Below are 22,317 nucleotides of genomic sequence, written 5' to 3'. Positions count from 1 at the left end.
CTAACAACACTGCTCTAGTCACTCATAGCATATGAGAAGATCTAATATGAAATAAGATTATGGAGTGCAATTGCAGAGATCACATTAGTGTCCCACACAGCGTACTCCACATGCACATCTCAGTATGCATTGAGAATATCTCCGGTACTTGTCATTGGGAGGTGTTTTCAATATACTTATACACTGTTGGGATGTGCTATGGGGTGCCGATGTGAACTCGTAGTTGCATGGAATGCCTAAACATTGTAAGGGGTGCCTAATGAAATACATTATAAAGGGGCAATTGAATGGTGCAAGTGGAAGAGTGAAATAGTAAACCTTAGGTATAAGTAGAGGAATTGGGGCGGATTTGTTCTTCACACCGATCTCACAGTCACATCCCATAATGCTTTGGGAACACCTCTCATGAATAATAATTTACAAGCACAGGAGATGTTCCCAATGTGTGCTGGGACATTTTATGAGGTCCGTGTGAGGAGCGCTATGTGAGAAGCAGATCCGAACTCTAAGTAAAGAGTGGTTGATCACATGTAATGCAATGCAACGGATGTAATTCCTAGAAAAATATGATATTATACATTAAGAAGGTGTTTTGGTATAGTGGCATTGCATTGTCAACTTGTCCTTGCATTTTGAGTTGATTAATACAAATTAAAGAGATACATTTTTATTTGAGATGTTTTGAATTGATGAGCATAAATTGCTATTCCTACTTAAAATGTTAAATTTGATGTTTCTCACAAGTTGCAACCCATAAATATGTATTTTTATTTAATTAAAATGGCATCGATATATGATATAACAACACAAATCTCTCACAAATTTGCATTGGTCAATTCAAAATGAAATGATAATAAGCACCATGAACTAATATAATTATTTATTAGTTCTCATGATTTTCCTGAGTTCAAATCAGACCCCTACAAGATCGCCCCCACAACATCCCACATCACATTCTCGTCGTGTATTGGGAACATCTCCTGATGATGACATCATCGTTTCTTGTATTATCATCGGGAGATGTTCCCAGTGCAAGGCGGGGATGTGCTGTGGGACGTTGTGGGGGGGCTGATTTGATCTCGATTTCCCCCTTTGCTTTCTCATGATTTCCCCCTCTCTTTGAAATCCCCCCCTCTGCTTTCTCATGATTTCCCATGAACTAATATAACTACTTGATAAGAGAAAATACTCTATTTGATCAAAATTTTACATGTGATTTTAGATGAAGGGAATGCTATTTAAATGACCACTAGTGGCAGTTTGATATCACTTATTTTAAATACTTATTTGAATAATTATTTATTCATGTTTTACAAAAAGTCATGAATAAGAACTTATTTTGAATGTAAGTGCATAAAAAATAAGTTAGCCTAAGGCCCTGTTTGATGATTAATAAATACTTGTTATGTTTATTTTAACATAAACTATTTAAATTAGAAGTACTTATTTTAACAATCATTTAAGGTTGTTTGATAATCAATTTTCTAAATCACTTATTATGTTTTTAAGCACTTATTGGGGTGAGGATGTTTGGTAAGCTACTTTCCTCATAAGTGCTTATATTGATACAAATGATAATTTTATCTATCACTTCACTCAGATATATATACAATGGTTTTCACATGTTATACTATACATTTCAACTAGGAGTCCACATGGACCCACACAACAACAACAACAAAAAAAAAAATAATAATAATAATAAAACAATTAAATCTTAACAAATTCATATATAAAACAAGTAACACAAATCAATAATAAATAAACAACAAAAAACATAAAACATACCTAATTCTTCCCTTGGGTTGCCTTGGGCTTCAAGTCCTGGACAATGCTATTGCTCTCCATATCCCAAATCTTAACATTCTCATGCATCGCTGCACACAACCAGTACCTGTTCAGGCTGAAGCACAAAGCATGAATTATAGCACCAACATCAAGCGAGTAAAGCCTCTTTCCTTCTGCCAAATCCCATAGCAGTATGACACCGTCCTTCACCCAATTAGCATGGCTATCGACATCCTAGATATAGTACTTGCATTCCCCAAGGGTGTTCCATAGCTTGATGGTGCGATTACGAGACACAGAGATGATCTGACGGTTGCCGATTGAGAATGCCACAGAGAGAACATCCTTGCTGTGGCCGACGAAGCGGCGAGTGGTGGTTTCGGTATTAAGGTCCCATAGACGAAGTTCGTTGTCCCAGGAGATGGGGAGAGCAAACTGACCATCAGACGAGAGGACAACGTCCTGTATGAAGTGAGAATGGCCAGTGAGATGATGGTGTGGGACACTGTATATGCCCTCTTCCTTGGTGAGGTGCCAAACAAGGACTGACCAGTGAGACGCCGGTGGACCTACAATTGGTGCGCTGCTACCTGGTAAAGATGTTTGAATGAATGGAGGAGGTATAACCCTCACGTGGGGGTATTTTAGGTATTACAAGAAAATATTAGGGACTGGTTTGTCTCTTTTTTTTTGGAGATGTATTTCTTCAAGAAGTGTTGGAAAAAAAAGCCAACTTAAAGTCACTTTTTTAAAGAAGCACTTATTTAAAAAAAGTACTTCCCCACTTTTTTACTAAACACACAAAACCACTTAATGTGTGGTCCCAACTATTAAAAGAAATACTTATTAAAAGAAATACTTATTAAAAGAAGTACTTATAAGTGTTCTCAAACATAGGCTAAGACTGCTTATTTTAAGTGCTTATTTAATTTCAGTGAGACAAATTTGTCTCAAAAAATTTTCAAAATGACCAACACTACCCCTAAAAACAGAGAAGATGACCCAAACCCTATTATCTTTTCCAGTTGCGCAAGAAACTTGTAATAATGGCGGTAGGAAGAACAAGTGGACAAATGGTGATTCTCCAATTGTTTTTATGTCTTGGTATGGTGATTCCCCATGCGAATTTCTCCATTGTTTCTTGAGATTTCTCTGATTTTTTGGGTCTTAAACCCATTCTTGTGCCACTTGCATAGTAGATCAAAGCTTGGGACGATAACCACCCATCTAGCCAGCAACGATTCCAGTTATGGTGACTTCTAAGCATTTATTAACTTTCTTAGAAAAATATAATTTTTTTTTTAGTTTTTTACAAATTACTATGAATCAACATGACATTACCCAAAAATTTATATATATATATTGCTTATAATATTGATTGCATTAGCTTCATTGATTATATACCAAAACTACAAAAATATTATATGTTAATGGAATATTATTTTGAATTTATTTGGTGCTTGAATTGTTTCTTTCTGTTTCCTTTTAATATGATATTATAATTTTGTTTATGGTTATTAGATAAAAATAGTGATGTAATGTTTTTGGTTATTTTCATAAGGTCATGTTGATTCTCTAGTTATTTTTACGTCAATTATCCAAATCAACCACTGTTTTTTAAATAATTTTTTTGAAAGTACTTGTAAAAATACTTTTTGAAAGTAATTTTGTGTAAGTACTTATTGAAAGTATTTTTTTGTAAAAAATGCTTCTAATAAAGTATTTTTTTGAAAGTACTTCTGTGAATATTTTGGAAGTACTTTTTGATAGTAAATTTGTAAAAGTAAATCTTGAAACTAATTTTGTAAAATCACTTTTAAAAGTAATTATCTCAAAATATATATTTTTTAAATAATGATTATAATTAGTAAAAACTATAATACACTCCACCTCAGAATTTGAAATTCAACTGTAGAGCTACAACAATTCAAAATTTCAAATACCCCCACCTATAGTATTAATACCTGCTTGTGTATGGCATCAATTTTGACCTGGCACCTACTCCAACTCTACGGTGGAGTTAAGATTTGTTGGGGTGGACTGAACAATAAAAACCCCTTATAATCATTATTATTAGCACCATTCTTCTTCTTCTTCAAAAAAAAAAAAACAATTTATATGCATTTATTAAGTTGGGTTAAAACTGTCACTCCTCCAAAAATAAACAATTATTGGTTAAGTGGCTCACCAATTATAGTCTATCCCCAATAAGTACTTAAAATAAGTGCAAGTGGTTTGAGAAAGGATCTACCAACGACCAATCATAAGTAACTATTTCTCAAATCACTTATTCATCAAACATAACCTTTTAGGGACTTTTACACGGATTCCTCACTTCATTTTACTCACATTCCTAACTTTTCCTCATACTTACAGACTTGCAAAGGCCATCACGGCCTATACCCCGTTAAATGGAATTTTTTTTTAAACATTTTGGTTGGCTAATAACATCTCAATGATATGTACTAGTGAAAGGAACCATGGTAGAAGATTACCTTCCATGTACTAGGCTGATCTTATTCATTCCACCATCTTTAAGCAAACGTTTGAGAAGTAATAGCTTGAAATCAATTTTTTTTTTCTTTGGCAAATCAGATTAGGTACAAGTTTAGGCATCCACATAAACCCACAAGTTGATATGAATCTATTTTGCCTATGTATGAAGAATAATTTCCTAATTGGATCAAGTAGGCACCTTTCCTTAGGCAATCAGTTTATGCCAGATGGTGTGGTAGATCAAAATCATCCACGATGTGGACCTTTAGATTGGGCATGTGTTACAATCTTCTAGTCCTAACCCTATGATCCACCTTGCATTTTCTTTTTTTAAAAGGCCCTAGGCAATATGTTAAGAGGAATTATTCATTAATCTGTTTGGTTAAAACATCAAGATTTACAATGTTACTAAAAAAACAAGGGGTGGAATGCAAGGTTTTAAAAATCAACTCGGAACAATAACTATTCTAGCCACTAGTTTCTAGGTTGATGGTTCGACTACTTGGTTTGAATTGGTGGTCCATTCTAGAGAAAAGGAGAATGGCCACCAAGAAAATCTTCGATCTTTGATACTGTATGTTAGATTTGAGGGTTTAATCTTGTGAGCATGAATGTATCAGCTTCTTCTTTAGCATCTTCTTCTTCTGTGTATGACATCATTCTCACCAGAGACTTGCTCGATACTGTGATAGCCAAATAAAAACTTGAGTCATTATTAACTAATGTCCACAAACAAGGTTGTTCCAGTCTGAAATAGAGACAACTAGATAGGGCATTGTGTTGCAGCGGCGGTAATGATGAGAGAGAGAGAGAGAGAGGTTGAGATGAAGGTTTGGTTGGAAGAAAGTGCAATTGAGCAAGTGAGGTTTTGTTCACTGTCATGGGAAAAGAGCAAAAAGGTAGAGAGAGAGAGAGAGAGAGATTTAAATTAGGGGTTTTTATGGTTAAGTCCACCCCTAGGTGGAACTACGATTTTTTAGGGGTGGATTGAACCCTGCCCGTGGATTGATGCTAAACTCACGTTTTTGGCATCAATTGGAGTAGTTTGAGAGAGATGTGATTGCAATCCTGGTGAAGCTGTTTTGTCTTTTTCATGTTTCCATGTATCTCAATTCTCCCTACTAATGGAAATTGACCATCAGAGTTTTGGAGTGTGGTGCCACGTGTTTATAGCTTAGAGTTAGGTGACTCTAAAGTAGAACTTTTAATCTTGTTGATTTTCTCTGTTCTTTGTACATATAATTCTTTTTGTTTTTTGTAAATGCTTTCTTTTACAATCCGAAATAGAATTGTTTGCTGACCTGGGTAATTTATCAAAAGCCTCCTCCATGGTTGAAAGATTGAAATTTGGAGACAAATCGAAGATGGAGTCGCCCAAGGAAAGGAACAGAGAAAAAGAAAGGTGTTGCAACTCCTCTATTCTCATTGTAGAAGACGATGAACATAGGCCTTATGGCGGGACAGGAAGATAGAAGGGAAGAGGGAAGGAAAATTTTTTCATCAGCTAGTTTTATTTTGAAAATTTGAAGAATAGTGGAGGGAAAATTCTACATTTAGTTTCTTTCCGTTAGCACTTATCAATTATGTCAATTGTCAGAAACAGTAGGAATACTTTAAGACAATATGTAAATAGTAAGGGTAGAATTAGTCAATTAACTAAATCATAAGGGTAGTTTAAGAATTTTGCTATTAAATTATTTATTTAGGTCTCGTTTTCTTTTCAGTAAGTTACTTACTTGAGTAAATGCATGCAGTTACTTAGTTAAGTTTTTCTTAGGAAACACTTACCAAGGTAAGTGTATTTATCCATGTTCTTTTATTTCCCAAGTAAAAAAAGAAAATGTCCATTTTAGCCATAAAAGTCCATTATTAAATGGGACATTTTTGTCCCGCTCAAGTGTGGAGAGGTAAGTGATACCTAAGAAAATAAATTTTCCTTGGTCCCCACATTAATCTGAAAAAAGAACATGAGATTCTTGCTCAATGGGAATCAAAATCCCATTGACCAACTTTCCATTCTCTCAAAATCCAAAAAAAGAACGCCCACTTAGGCCATGTTTGATTTAAAGGAAAAGGTAGGGAAAGATAGAGAAACCTATATAAGGTTTGTAAAGATTTTTCTATCGTTCTCTTCATTTCCTTGCATTTTCCTTCAAACCAAAAATAACCTTAGTGAAAAATCCAGAGCCCAGATCAAATTGGATGGACTTAGTTTGAAGAATAGTTAAAATTTCAATGGGTCCATCTAAAAGCCCAGGTCTAATGTAGTGTAAATTCTTTAATTCTGATACGTGACTTGCACCCCTATTAAGGCTGCATTTGGCATTGCTTACTTTAAGGACTTATCTCGTTTTGATTGTTAAAATGCCATATCAACACTGAATTTTGAACAGTAAAAAAGAAGATGAATCGTTAAAATAAGATATGCCAAATGCAGCATAAACGAGCATTAGTACTCGAAGAATTTAGACTGTACTTTTTATTTAATCTAGGAAATGGGACTCAATTTTATTTAACGCATAATTACCTAATTCACTTGCAGGGAATATATGACAATATGACTTCAACTTGGTACGTTTTATAAGTAGCTGGCAAATCAGTTCATGATAATTAGGAAAAATAACGGATGTGCCAAAGGACCATATTAAACACAATAGTTCTAAATTAGATATGAAACCACACCATGCCAACTAAATATATAAATCCTGTTACTTTTAGGAGGTATTGATCTATGCATAAGGTGATATATGGATTTGTTTTCTAAAACAAATACAACTGCCACATCATTATTTTTGCTGTTGTGGAATTAATTTTTTGTTTTAGAAAACAACACCATACACAACGGCAAACACTCCTTTAACGGGATAACCTAGAGGACTAGAATTAGATAGTGTTGATTAGCATCAGAATCCTGTTTTCTAAGGTGAAGTATGAATTGCAAACCCGAACTTGAACTCAAATGTACTAAGTAATAACCGATTAAATATAGCTATGGTGTAACATCTTCAAAGCCTTTATGTTGGATTTATTTATATTTTTTTAAATTTAGTCTAAGAAACTAAAATTAGATTTGATTTGTTATTGATGGATATGAGCCAACTTTCCAACTTGAATCAGAAGACAGCACAGTTTTGGGAAATTACCCCTTGTTTTTAAATTTGAAGGAGATGGAAGCTCTCTCGCTTAAGAATAAAAATAAAAGAAATATCAAGATAAGAGGTAGGGGCTTTCAGAAAAATATAAGGGGCTAGGTTTTGGGGTGGGGAAAAGAATAGGAGAAACAGGAGAGAATTCTGAAGAATTAAAAGAGTTTTAGGAATTGGTGATTGAAAGTTCTACTTCATCAATCCATTTTGAAAGCTCTGAAAACGATTCATACATGAATCAGATGCAACATCCAAACCATCAAGCCTCTTTTTACTTCACCATCTTTTCAGAATAGTTTTTTGGGAAAAATCTTTGAGAACTATTTGGGACCATTTGATTGAATCGGTTGCCTTATACATTTGGCATGTCGGTGTTCACTCAAGAGATTCAATACTGCATTTCAAAAATGATAAAATAAATAAGAAATGAAAGAAAAACAAAGAAAACTTTTTTCTTGCCAAATTCCCTCGCAGGCTCGAGATCTAATCATTTAAGCTTTTCATCCCTTTTTCTTCAAATCAAGCATAGCCAGACAGCCTTAAGAAAATCTTTTTGTATTAGGCTCATTGGAACTCAGATACCGAACCAGCTCATAATTTGATACTCATGGCATGGGTAACTAGACTTGGCAATCGGGTCAGCCCAAGGCAATTTCGGGTCAGATGAGGTTGGGTCAACAAAAGGCTGGAGCCTGACCCTAAATATTCGGGTGGTTCAACCATCCGAGTCAGTTGGTCTTTGACCAAGCCAACGTTTTTTTTTATAAAAAATACGGGCTAGCTGTGAGGTTTGAATAGACAACCATGGGGAAACAATGGTTTATAAATGAATTCTTTTCGAGTCGAGCCGGGTTGAGTCTGTCTTCTAGTTTGGGTTGCTAGATAGGGGATCTTGACCCGGTTCATGGTCTTTGCTTATCTAGGTTTTAATTATCGCAGGAGTGTTGATTTGGTGAAGACAGTGAACTATTTTTCCATAAAAGCCAATACATACAGCGCAATGTAGCAAATGTGAAAAAGATGAAGTTAAATAAAAATGTGGAAGCCCATCAGTAGAAGCAAACTGTTTCGTGTGTTCTAACTTGTATTGCAAGGGATAGTGAGGGCAAAATTAGGCTGTCTAGGAGGCCCATAATCTGGTGTTTTAACTTTGAAGTTTTTTTTTTTTTTCTTTCTTTATTGTAATTGAAGGAAACCATAAACCAGTCATTGATTGCCTAACGAAGAAGACAAAGAGAAATTAAGCCCCCATAGATATTGAAGATCATTATTGAAGAGTGCCCAACTGTGAGCCAATTTTTTGATTGTGGTATTTCCTACTGTTATATGTTTCGGGAGGCAAATCAAACTTCTAAACATTGGGAGTCTTGCTTGTGTTCCTAAGCCTTTTTTTGTTTATTTGTCTTGTGTATCGGCTGTAGACTCATCTTGATATTAGAGAGAGAGAGAGAGAGAGAGGGTGAACTATTTCTAAGCCTATTCATTCAGCCGTGAGCTTTTGCGTCCTAGAAAACAACAAAAATAAAGAAAACGAATAGCCGTTGGTGGGTGGTAGCGAATGGCGAATGGCGTCTTGTCATAAATATTCTTTCTTTCATTTCCGAATAAGAAACAGAAAATTTAAATTACTATATATATATATATATATATATATATATATATATATATATATATAAGGAAAGCAGTACAAAGGAACACACGATAGACAATACAATAGCCTTCAAGAGAGGCTATGGTTATGAAGATCAGACGAGCGAATATTCAAGGCAAATAGAAACAGAAGAACCATAAATATTCATGGACCTAATAAATCCTGCTACAGAACAGGTGTAATGCTCTCTGCGGCATTATTATTTCATTAAACATTGATCTTCCGATCGATCTTATTAAACTGGATGACACCACCAATTCAATCCATCGTCCCGAGTGAAAGCGACGATGCTTCTTCAAGGAGTCCGAGCTTCAGTTTCGATGGGAGAAGCACAACATTCGCAACATTCGCCGGGTGGAGCAGGGGTGCAACATACACACGCTGGGCAAATGATTTCCTCTTGTAATAATGTTCGTCCAAAGAGCTCTGCTTTTTGTCAAATCAGTAGGTGGACGTGGAATTATCAATAATATGAACAAAATCTCAGCAACCAACAACGAAATTAAACAATAATGGAGTTTTACAGTTTCGCTTGCTGCTTACCATTATTAGTGAAGCGAGCTGCCTCAGTTGGCAACACCGGAGAGAGTACCAGAGCCAAGATGAGAAGAGTGGCCATCATCGATATGCCGGACTTAGCTGCCATTTCTTCACGAGACAAGGATCAAACTAGGATGTATGGAATATTTTCGTATGCAAGGGAGAGATGGGGTGAAAAGCCTATTTATAGTTGTTCGTCCGTTTGCGTTTCGATATATATGTTCTGAATGCCGCTTTTTTTGAATAGGAATTTGATTGTTTGGTTTTCGTTGCATTGCTGGTTCTTTCAGAATTCAGATGCCATTCATTTTGTATTTGTCAATGTTCAACAGTCAAAGCTTCAAGCTTTCTCCTTTAGCACACCTAGCTCATTGGGAAGCTAGCTAGCAATTAAGTTGATAAGATTGTTGCTCTTTCCCAACCTTCTCTATTCTATTTGCATGCATGGTGATATTACAGTCTCAAGATTTTTGCATTTTGAGGTTTCTATCAAACTCCGAAGCAATTATTAGGAAGATATATAAAATATCATTTTTGTTGCCACTGCAGATTCAAAATTTTTATTCCCTACATTTTCTTTGAAACCAAACACAGCCTAAGTGATCTTAATTGGCTTTCTTAATTAGCTTATTTCCAATTTTAATTGTTCTTTCTTTTTGAATTAAAACAAAATCAATTAATGTAGGGGCAAGCAATGAGTAAATTCTAGAACCCTATCATGAACAAAGCAGGTTCATGTAAGAAGGTGAACTATGAATTGCAAATGCGAGCTTAAAGTGTACCAACCAACCAAGTAACTAGGATGTAACATCTTGAAAGCCTTTATATGTGTTGGATTTTTTTAATAATAGTTTAATCTAAGAAACTTATATTAGATTTGATTAATTATTATTAATATTGAATATGAGCTTTCTTTCCTGCTATTTAAATACAACTTGGGAAATTATCCATTCTTTTGAGTAGGAGATTAGACATGTGTTTGAACTTTGAAGGAGAAGTCCTCTTGTCTAAAAATAAATATAAAAAAAAAAAATTCAATAAGAGAGGTTGGGGCCTTCAGAACGAAAAATGGAGTAGAAAAAGTAGGAGTTTGGGAATTGGAAGCAAGTTTTAAGAGAACGGCCTGTAGTGATTGGTGTTTGCTGAAAAAAGGGAATACATAACATAGTCATACCTTCATACCTAATCTCACGTGTGGATTAAATTTTACAATATAATCTTCTGAGAAAAATGGTACTAATTTATAGATTATTATTAAACCATATATAATTGTCTCCATGCTGCTGTAATAATATAGCAAGTCCTGTAAATGGGTCATCGGTTATATTGGTTTTGGTTTTGTGATTTTGTGCCAGTTCTCGCTCTTCTGAATATATTAAGACCTGAACCAATTATTGCATTAATAATATATAAAGGTTTTCTAATCATTTTTATTATATTTTATGTCTAAAGAACAAATTTAGTAGACAATATATAAGATAATTTGGTTAAAAATACTTGATTTTATTACTGTCATTTTTATTAAGGTTATATTATGAAAAATAAATTAGTTTTTATAATTATAGATGTTTTTCTAATGGGTCAGACCTGTTTATCCCAATTAATAATCAGTTGGAAATTGTACACTCTGTCCTGAACCAGATCCAATCCATATGAGGAAACACCTTTTTGTAAAAGAACAAAAAAAAAAAAAAAATCATACAGACACTTTGAATGCGATATGTACATTGCAAACATGTGGGAAGTGGGAACGCCTACATTGACATTAAAGTTGAACAATTTTGATAGTTCAAACACTGGTTGAATTGAACAAGGGTTCAGTATTCAACATATTGGTTTAAGATTGGCATATTTAAAACACTGGTAGAGGGTTGAAAGATGTTTTGTCGGCAAAAGAACTCAATTCTTTCAAGGCTCCCTGGTGGTTAGACAATAAATTTGCTATGACCTGGAAGAGCCTCCCGACAACATGGATTGGATTGGATTTGGTCTTTGAGAGTTTAACACTCCAAAAAGACGAGCAAGTTGTGCTTGGTCAGCTTAGATCAGCTCCATCTCACCAAACACCCATCTCATGGGCATACACTTCATCCCACGTACGGTTTTTCTCTTTAGTCTTTCCATCTAGCATCGATCTACAGACAAATTTGAAGATGGACTCAAGCTTGCTGCCCGATAAGATTTCATGAATTCTCATTTGACAACATTCAATACAAGAACGTGATGATCAAACATTCAAACCTCTTACGTGGGACCAATTTACTGCAGACCCTCCTTTTTGTTACTGAGATGACAACAAATCAATATTTGCTGATATCAATCAAGGAGGCTGAAAAGAGGATTCTTCCAATTTCAATATATGTTCCATTTATAGAAATACTCCGTGCAAACAGCATCTAACCTCACATGTCATCTAACCTCCGTGGGGAGATGTTTTCCAAGCTAGATGTCTACGCCTATGCCTTCAATGTGTAAGCAAAGTTTTTTTTTTTTTTAATCAAGAATTCCCATCACCCCTCAAGGGGGTGGAAAACATCAAATCTATTTTTACTACATGATGTTCATTTGTAGTACAATTTTTTATGGTAAAATCTTGAGGACTGTGTGCATCCAATTGATTGAAGGGTTCAGTACCATAGGGTTTGTGGCAAAAATAAAGTTGCTTCCTAGGGGTGGAATGAAATTGCAATATTGTTATTTGCTATATTAAAAAAAGATAAATGGTTTCTTAATAAGAGACTTGTTATTATAAGTATTTAAGTCTTCAAATTCAAATAAAGACTTAAAAGAAATCATCATGTGCTCGTTTTTTAAATATTGTTTCAACAAAGTATCTCATATAAAAGAATACAATCATACAGTAATAGTTATGAGTTCTACTTCATATATGTCATTTGTTTTACATCAAGAACTCCCAATTGACCCATACAGTAGCATTGCTCGGCTCAAGAATAGTCCAAGCAACCGGTTTCGTTTTACTCCAAACCCAGTCCCTGGCCAAAAATCGTTGAATCAGTCAATGACCCATTGACCCGAGCAATCAAACCATCGACCCGTTGGCCCGTTAAATGGTTTTTGTCCATTTTGTATTTTTAATTATTTTTTTAAAATTTTTGTTGTTAGAATAGGCCATCTGTTCGAATTGGACAATTGAACCATCGACCTAGAAACCGGTGGCTAGAACAGTCCGTTTCTAGGTCATTTTTTCTATATGTCAATAATTAGATGAAATAACTTTGTAATCATAGTCATGAGAAGGGTGGACATTGCAAGGTATTCCAAAACTTTGAAAGATAAATCCAAAGTGACCTTAAACATAGAAAAAAAAATTGGTGGTAAATCCACCAAACTGGAAAAGCCAAGGAAAAGAAAAACAAAAAATCGTCCAAAGTTTGGCTTTGAGACGAAGTTAAACATACATGCAATAAAAAAAAAAGAGGCAAAGCATATCATCTTGTAAGAAAAAAAAATCAACAAGAAAACCCAAAGAAAAAACAAAAGGGAAGAAATAAAATGGTGGTATACCTTAGACCGTACACGCTCGAATAAAGCCAACAGTAGAAGAAATCTTTGAATAATGAAAATCCAAAATCATAAAAAAACCATGGTTTTTTAACTGTCGTTGACCCAGGCAAACAAACATTTTGGCCCAAGAACTGTCCAGGCAACTGGTTCCGTTTTACCCCAATCTCGGTCCCTAGCAAAAAACTGTTGAATCGATCAATGACCCATTGACCCGGGTGGTCAAATTGTCGACTCGTTGACCCGTTCAATGATTTTGACCATTTTTTATTTTTTTTAATCATGATCTGTCTAGGAATCTGATTATGTTTTATCCCAATCCCAGTCCCTGGCCAAAAACCATTGAATCGGTCAACGACCCATTGATTCGAGTGGTCGAACTATCGATCCATTGATCAATTCAATGGTTTTTGGCTATTTTTTTTATTTTTTAAGCTTTGCTGTCAGAACGGGCCGTTTGTTTGAACCGAATGGTCGAACTATCGACCCAAAAACCGGTGGCCATAACGGTTCCGTTTTTGGATTGTATGAGTCACACTCTCGAATGATATAACACATATGATATTGCTTAATGAACATCACACACTCAATTTTTTGTCTGTAATTTTTATTGTCAGAATGGGTCGTTCATTCGAATCAGACGGTTAAACTACCATTTTTTTATTTTTTTAATTGGGAACCATATAGGCAACCAGTTCCGTTTTACCCCAATCCTAGTCCCTGGCCAAAAAACCGTTGAATCGATCAATGACCCACTGACCATAGTGGTTGAATCGTTGACCTGTTAACTTGTTCAATGGTTTTTGGCTTTTTTTTATTTTATTTTTGTTGTCAGAAAGGGGCCTTCCATTCAAATTGGATGGTCAAACCGTTGACCAAAAAACCAATGGCTAGAACGGTTCTATTTTTGGGTTGTATGAGTCATGCACTCGAATGACATAGCATGTATGATATTACTTAATAGACCTCACACACTCAAATTTTTGTTATCGGAACGGGTTATCATTCTAATCAAACCGTTGAACCGTCGACCCAAAAACCGATTGCCAGAACGGTTGCATAATTTTTTGCTTGTAATTTCTGTTGTTAGAACATGCCATTCATTTGAACTGGACGATCGAACCATCGACCCGAACCAGTGGCAACTTATATATCTTATATATCCCTAGAGGTGGTCTCCCCTTTCGCCAAATGGCAGCCCTTTAATATATATGTTAAAGTGCTGCCATTTGGCGAAAGGGGAGACCACCCCTATCCCTTTAGTAGATATACAAGCAAGTGAATGTGATAGACCAAAGATCATAAACATGAATGGTAAATCCATATGGCACCTATAGTCAGCATGTTAAGTCATCCTTGGCATCACATGATTGCTTATATCTTTTCTTATTAGCTTTATAAAGGTAGAAACTTTCTTGTCTACTGAATACCAAAAATTGAAAGGATTTAGATTTTGAGAATAATAATGGCAATTCTACTACATTATCTTAATTTGAACTTATCATAATTTGAACAATTTAAGGGTTGTTCACCAATATGTTTGATATTGTTTCTTTAAACGCAAAACAATTATTCTTTTGGTTTAAAAGACAAGGTCATACATATTGTCAAACACCCCGTTAGAGGTTAGAAATCCTTATCATTTGATGTAAGCTCCTTCCCATATGTGTAAAAATTCTGCAAGCCGACATCTTTAGTGAAGGTATCAATCGAATCACTCCAAACCCCAAATCCAGTTCTTCCATGGAAATCCTTGTCATTTGGTGTAAGCTCTTTCCCATATGTGTAACAATTATGGCAGCCTACATCTTTAGTGAAGATATCAATCGAATCACTCCAAACCCCGAATCTATTTCTTCTATCTAACCATTTCCTCAACAAACCTAAAGTTTTCTATCTAAAAGAATAACAAGATCAAACACCAATGCTAGTCAGAATTCGTCTAGCCCCCATTCCTAAAATACATATAAATTACCTTTTTCTTAGGCTGCAATAAATATAAACTACTCTTGAGCTACAATTATTACTCCTATAAACTTTTTCTCAATTCCCAGTCACCGGACAAGAAAATAGAGCTCATTTTTCGTTGCCACTGAGGCCCATCAATTCCTTTTGTGGTGAAGCCCAATAAAAAAACACAAATAGTCAGCCCAAAAGCAGTTTCCTGAGTTAACACTGTTGGGCTCAGGAACTACATCTTGTCATTTCTTTTTAGAAGACCTTGAGCATAGATCCTGTCATTTCTTTTGTATAAAGAAAAAGAAAAATAGTCATTTAGACTATTTTAGAGATGAGAGATTTTTCATTGATGGGCTTAGGAACTACTACATATGGGCCTCATCAAGTGTTTCTTCTGAAAGAAATGGACCATCTTCATAGGCCCAATTGATGTTGCTTCAACCGAATGGGCTCCATTGGTTGGACCTTGGATGTCCTTGTACTCTAAAGAGGATTCCATGTCTTAACGGGCAACTCCTGACGTCATTTCAGCAAATAGATAGGGATGGTTTTGTAATTTAGCGCCCAAATTTCCCTCTAGTCTGTTTTTATTGTTGTCTTCACACAAAAAACCTGCCCAACCCAACCTTGTAGACCAAATTCAATAACGGAAACCCGAGTATCCAATAGGAGCGCTCACACCGGAAAATCTGTGTGAACCCCTCGTGTCCATTGGCTCCAAAACCAGAAGCAACCCACAATATTCACCAGCTATTTTGCCCGTGTAAACGCTATTGTCCATCCGTTAGTTTTGGGTATGTCATACCCCAAAAACCGACGGACTCGACCATCACCACGGTCCATAGAAGTGGGTAGCGTTGTGAAACAAGTTAGCATAGCTCCAAAACCAGAAGCAACCCGCAATATTCACCAGGTTTTTTTCCCATGGAAGCGCTACTATCCATCCGTCGGTTTTGGGTAGGTCATACCCCAAAACCGACGGACTTAAATGCACGACTATCACCACGGTCCATAGAAGTGGGTAGCGTTGTGAAACAAGTTAGCATAGCTCCAAAACCAGAAGCAACTCGCAATATTCACTAGCTTTTTTTCCCATGTAAGCGCTACTGTCCATCCGCCAGTTTTGGGTAGGTCATACCCCAAAACCGACGGACTTAAATGCATGACCATCACCACGGTCCATAGAAGTGGGTAGCATTGTGAAACACGTTAGCATAGCTCCAAAACCAAAAGCAACCCGCAATATTCACCAGCATTTTTTCCCGTGTAAGTGCTACTGTCCATTCGTCGGTTTTGGGTCGATCATACCCCAAAACCGACGGACTTAAATGCATGACCATCACCATGGTCCATAGAAGTGGATAGCGTTGTGAAACACGCTAGCATAGCTCCAAAACCAGAAGCAACCCGCAATATTCACCGGCTTTTTTTCCATGTAAGTGCTACTATCCACCCGCCGATTTTGGGTAGGTCATACCCCAAAATCGATGGACTTAAATGCTCGACCATCACCACGGCCATAGAAGTAGGTAGTGTTGTGAAACACGTTAGCATAGCTCATACCACCAAGAATGAGAGCACGTGCTGTGTCTATTTGGAATGTGAAGTTGGGAATCATGTGAACTCAGACATGGTCGTAGTCATAGTCGTGGTTGGTGAGGAGGGACCATTTGACGGAAAATTCAATAAAATATTAATAAACAAGATTAGATCGAGTGGTACACATCGTAGCCTGATGATACATCTTGACTGTTAATTAGCAAGTCGCATATTATAACAATAGGATCTGACTTGGCAAAGACTTTCCTCTGCTGAACTGGTTTGTGAACCGAAAGGGAGGCTGGGAGCCGTCGGAACACTATGCACATTTTCTCTACTTACGTCCGACTCAGAAATCTGAACCTTGTGTGAACGTCAACATCCCCATTAGATTATTTTAAGGATAAGTGACTTCAATCCACTTCATAAATCTGAAATTGTAGCCCCTCCTGGATTTTATTCATTTAATAAATAAATATAATAAAATATATTTAGAATACTTCTTTTATTTTGATAACTAAAAACTAGCGGAGGGACTTGACTGGAATGAAATTGTAACATTGATATTTTCTATATTAAAAAAGATAATGTCTTTTTAATAAAATAAGAAACTTGCAATTATAAATATCTAAGTCTTGAAACTCATATAAAAACTTAAAAGAGATCATCGTGTGTTCGTTTTTTAAATACCGCTTCAGCAAAGCATCTCATATAAAAGATTATGATCATATAGTAATAGTTCTAAGTTCTACTTCATAGTTGTCATTTGTTTCACACTGAGAACTCCCAGTTGACCCGAACAGTAGGACCGTTTGGCTTGGGAGCCATATAGGCAATTAGTTCCATTTTACCCCAAACATGGTCCATAGCAAAAAATCGTTGAATCAGTCAATGACCCATTGACGTAGGCTATCAACCCGTTGACCCGTTCAACGGTTTTTGGCCATTTTTTATTTTTTATTATTTTTTAATTTTTTAATTTTTATTGTTAGAATGGGCCATCTGTTCTAGAAACTGATGGTTAGAATGGTTCTGTTTCTGGGTCATTTTTTCTAGATGCCAATAATTAGACGAAATAACTTTGTAGCCATAGTCACGGGAAGGGTGGACATTGCAAGGGATTTCAAAACCTTGAAAGGTAAATCCAAAGTGACCTTAAACACACACAAAACAAAAATGGTGGTAAATCCATTAAACTAGAAAAACCAAGGAAAAAAAATCAGAAAATTGAGTCCAAAGTTCCACTTTGAGGCAGAGCTAAACATACATGCAATAAAAAAAAAAGAGACAAAGCAAATCGTCTTGTCAGAAAAAAAAAAAAAAAACATTGTACAAGAAAACCCAAAGAAAAAACAAAAGGGAAGAAATAAAATTGTGGTGTTTTGGAGGATCTTGAAGAAGAAGACCAAATTAGAAAAAAAAAAAAAGAAGAAAACTAACAAACAAAACAAAAAACGAAAAAAAGGAACATACTGCACACACTCGAATAAAGCCAACAGTAAAAGAAACCTTTGAATAGTGAAAATCCAAAAGCATAAAAAATCATGATTTTCGAACCATTGTTGACCTGGACGAACGGGCATTTCAGCCTAGGAACCATCCAGGCAACCGATTCCGTTTTACCCCAATCCTAATCCTTGGATAGAAACCATGTTCAATGGTTTTTGACTATTTTTTATTTTTTTAATTGGAAACCGTTGAATCAATCAATGGTTCATTGACTTGAGCGGTCGAATCGTTGACCCATTCAATCGTTTTTGGCCATTTTTTATTTTTTTATTTTTTGTTGTCAGAACGGGCCGTCTGTTCGAACTAGGTGGAACCGTTTCGTTTTCGAGTCATATGAATCACACACACGAATGACGTAACACGTATGATACTACTTAATGCACCTCACACACTCAATTTTTTGTCTATAATTTTTATCGTCAGAACGGGTTGTCCATTCAAACCGAACGGTCGAACCACCATTTTTTTAATTGGTAACCATCCAGGCAACCGGCTCCATTTTTCCCCAATCCTGGTCCGTGGCCAAAAACCGTTGAATTGGTCAATGACCCATTGACCTAAGCGATCGAACTATCGACCAAAAAACAAGTGGCCAGAATGGTTCCCTTTTTGGGTCGTATGAGTCACATTTGAATGACATAACACGTATGATACTGCTTAATGGACCTCACAAACTCAATTTTTTCGTTGTAATTTTTGTTGTCAAAACGCATCGTCCGCTTGAACCAGATAGTCGAACCATCAACCGAAATTGGTGGCCAAAATGGCTCTATAATTTTTTACTTGTAATTTTTGTTGTCGAAACGAGCCATTAGTTCTAACTGGACAGTCGAACCATTGACCCGAAACTGGAGGCATATATATTAAAATTTTATTATGTATATATATACATATATTAAACGGGTGGCAGAATCAATATATATATATATATATATATATATATATATATATATATATTAAGTCAAATATATATTAATATTAAGAATTGATCCACTTATGATTGAAGAATTCACCTCTATCTGATCCCACATAATAGGGGTGGTCTCTCCTATATATATATATATATATATATATATATATACAATGAAGAGATTCAAGACTACTTTCCACATTAGTGGGCTTTTTTACTTGATGGGAGTCCAGGTATGACTACTATGGCTTGCTTTTTCTAGCCTAATTCCGTCTCATGCTCGAAATCTCATCATTTAAGTAAATCTTTTGATTTTGGGCCCATTGAAGCCCAGATATAGTCCGTTCATTTATTTAACCGCATAGCCTTTGTCTTTGGCCAATTCAAATTTAAATTGTTCTAAGGGATAGCAACCAAAACGAAGTTCAATATAGTGATTTTAAATGATTATCTACCCATAGGAATATTAAATCTACTAAACTGTGAAATTGAAGATTTCAACTTTAAATTACACCATTTCTAATTTCTGTTAGGCTACAAGAAAACAAACCCAAATGACCAATACTTATTTCTAAACATGAATTTTGCATGGAGTATGGACTATTAAATCCTGATACAGAAGTGGAAAAGACACAGGACCAATGCTCTTATTTTAATGCATTTTTTCTTTTAATTGAACATGGATCTTCCGATCTTATTACTGGATGACACTCCCGATTCAATCCTTCGGAGTCAAAAGCGAGGAAGCTTTAAGGAGTCCGAGCTTCGGTTTGGATGGGTGAAGCACAACATCGGCAACATGAGCCGGGTGGAGCAGGGGTGCAACATACACACGCTGGGCAAATGGGTTATCGTTGTTTTCGTCCAAGGAGCTCTGCTTTTTGTCAAAGCAGTAGGTGGAATTATCAATATCATCAAAATCTCAGCAACCAATTACGAAACAATAGGAAATTGTTTTACAGTTTTGGTTGCTTACCATTATTAGTGAAGCGAGCTGCCTCAGCTGGGAATACCGGAGAGAGTACCAGCGCCAAGATGAGAAGAGTGGCCATCATCGATATGCCGGACTTAGCTGCCATTTCTTCACGAGACAAGGATCAAGCTAGGATATGTATGGAATATTTCGTATGCAAGGGAGAGATGGGGTGAGAAGTCTATTTATAATTCTTCGTTTGCGTTTCGATATGTTCTGAATGCCGCTTTTTTTTATTAGGAAATTGATTTGGTTTTTGGTTGCATTGTTGATTGATTCTTTCGGATCCCATTTATTTTTTGTTAATGTAATCTCAACGTTCAATAGTCAAGCTTCACTGAAGCACAAAAAAGAAGAAAAAAAGAAAAGTCAAGCTTCATTGAAGCAAGTTGATAAAATTTCTGATCATCTTGCTTGATCTCACGATCTTAATTTCTGGGTAAAAAGTTTCCAAGGGGTTACCGCTAGGTTGAAGGCAGCTTCTCAAATTGAAAGATGGCATGCAAAATTAGTTGGTACCTTGCAGAATTGCGTTCGGTTCAAGTCTTGTGGTGCATTGTTCTGTTTCACGGTTCACTTCAAATTTGTTCCGTGAAAAATTTAGGTGATGTTTGGCATTGATGCCGATTTCTAAAAAATCGGCACCACGTCCAAGCCACATCGGATAAAGAATTGGTGATTTTCAGTCTGTTTGGTTGGTCTATTTTCGTCATTTTTGGAAAGTCGGCAGAAAAACAACTCCTGAAATCGACCCATCTTGAGGGATCACCATTTTCAGTGATTCCCCGATTTTTAAGTGATTCCTACTTTTGGAGTATGACATGGCATCCATTATTCTCCAAGGATGATTCAAAAGAAAAATAATCACCCTTGAACATCAGTACCAAACATGTTGCTTACATGACATAAATGATATCAAACAACAGTATTTGATGATTTTTCAAAAAACACCAATTCCAGAAATCAGTCATTTTTGGGTAATCGTCAAGGAGGAATCGTCCTTGATGCCAAATATCACCTTAACTTGATTTAACCACCCTCAACCCCATTTCCCTAAGGGTGGATTCGAGCGGAACCAAGCCGAATAATACTGATGGAGTGCAATCCGGTCAGTCTTAGCTGTCAACGAATTCGCCTCTGAGCTGGAGCGACGGGGAGCCTGAAACAGGAAAATGAGAGAACTTCGGGGGGAACCCAGTGAGATAACTCTAAAGCTCAAGTTAGTAATCTTTCAAAGGCAAAGTGTAGACCAGATAGCGCAAAGTTCACATACATTGTTTGTTGGGGGTAGGGGGCCTTTTATAATCACTTCGTGCACTCGCTCCGAGGCTCTTATCAGGTCGGGTATGATTACCCTTGCATCTGTCAACTCGAGTGTTGTTCTTTCGGCTGGGACAGAACTGTCATTGCCTTTTGTTGGAACCATCTCTCTAACTGGAGATGGCAGTGTCAGGAGGCGGTGGCAGGTGGCCGTTTGGAGAGCGGCCGTCAAGCGTCAGATCCCAAGTTAGTCTGGTGCGCCGCCCTCGGGTACGGACTTCCTCGGTGTCAGGCATAGAACGGTTTATTTGGTTTTGGTGCCTTGAGGGCGATGTGGTGGAGTGGTGAGCGAGGCGAAGTCTTGAGTTCGGAGGTATGTAGGGCAGGTCAGTTCGGCGAGGTATATCCCGAATTGTTACACGATAGGCTAGTTTGGCGAAGTGTCTTGAGCTGTTACAAGGCAGGCCAGTTCGGTGAGGTGTATTCCAAACTGTTAAGGCAGGCCAGTTCGGCGAAGTATGTACCGAACTGTTAAGGCAGGCCAGTTCGGCGAAGTATGTACCGAACTGTTACAAGGTAGGCCAGTTCGGCAAAGTATGTCCCGAACTGTTGCATGCAGGCAAGTTTGGATTACTTTTCTGGTTTGGGGCCAAGGGTGAGTTCGGGCCCCTAGTAAGGAGTTCTGACTGCTGGTCTCTCCCCTCGGGGCTCGCGCCGTAGGCTTGCTTTTGCGCCGAGCTGTTGCCTTTGCCACGTGTCGCATAACTGTGAGGTCGGGCTAAATCTTCCTTCATCAATTGCCCCCCACTCCTCGCAACAAGGGTCTTGCCCTGGTGCGGGGAGTTTTGCAAGGTGGTAGACGGATTTGTCCCGTTCTTCGAATCTTGACTGCACGAGTTGCTTTTTCCAAGGTTCTTCGGTTTTCTGGAGTGTCCGAGAAGGCGGGAGACGTGCCTATTGCTCATAAATGTTGACGGATGAGGCAGCGCGCGTTTATTTTAAATTTCAAAAATTCGTGCCGCTG

The 22,317-nt window shown here is 36.7% G+C and overlaps 1 long non-coding RNA gene and 1 pseudogene across 1 annotated transcript; both read right to left on the bottom strand.

Moving 5' to 3' along the window:
* Positions 1–1,788: 1,788 nt before the first annotated feature.
* On the bottom strand, positions 1,789–4,290 carry LOC148842455 (small ribosomal subunit protein RACK1 pseudogene; annotated as a pseudogene).
* Positions 4,291–9,134: 4,844 nt separating this feature from the next.
* On the bottom strand, positions 9,135–9,778 carry LOC148842454 (uncharacterized). Its single transcript, XR_016102887.1, has 2 exons — positions 9,625–9,778; positions 9,135–9,507 (listed from the first exon to the last, which is right to left on the bottom strand). It is a non-coding gene; the product is annotated as an uncharacterized LOC148842454 (long non-coding RNA).
* Between the last annotated feature and the right edge of the window lie 12,539 nt (positions 9,779–22,317).

This window comes from Nelumbo lutea, chromosome 8, assembly GCF_056320005.1.
Source record: "Nelumbo lutea isolate HS-2025 chromosome 8, American lotus-T2T, whole genome shotgun sequence".
Lineage (NCBI taxonomy): Eukaryota > Viridiplantae > Streptophyta > Magnoliopsida > Proteales > Nelumbonaceae > Nelumbo > Nelumbo lutea.
The sequence above is the reverse complement of the archived record's forward strand: the minus strand, read 5'-3'. Positions and strand labels throughout refer to the sequence as shown.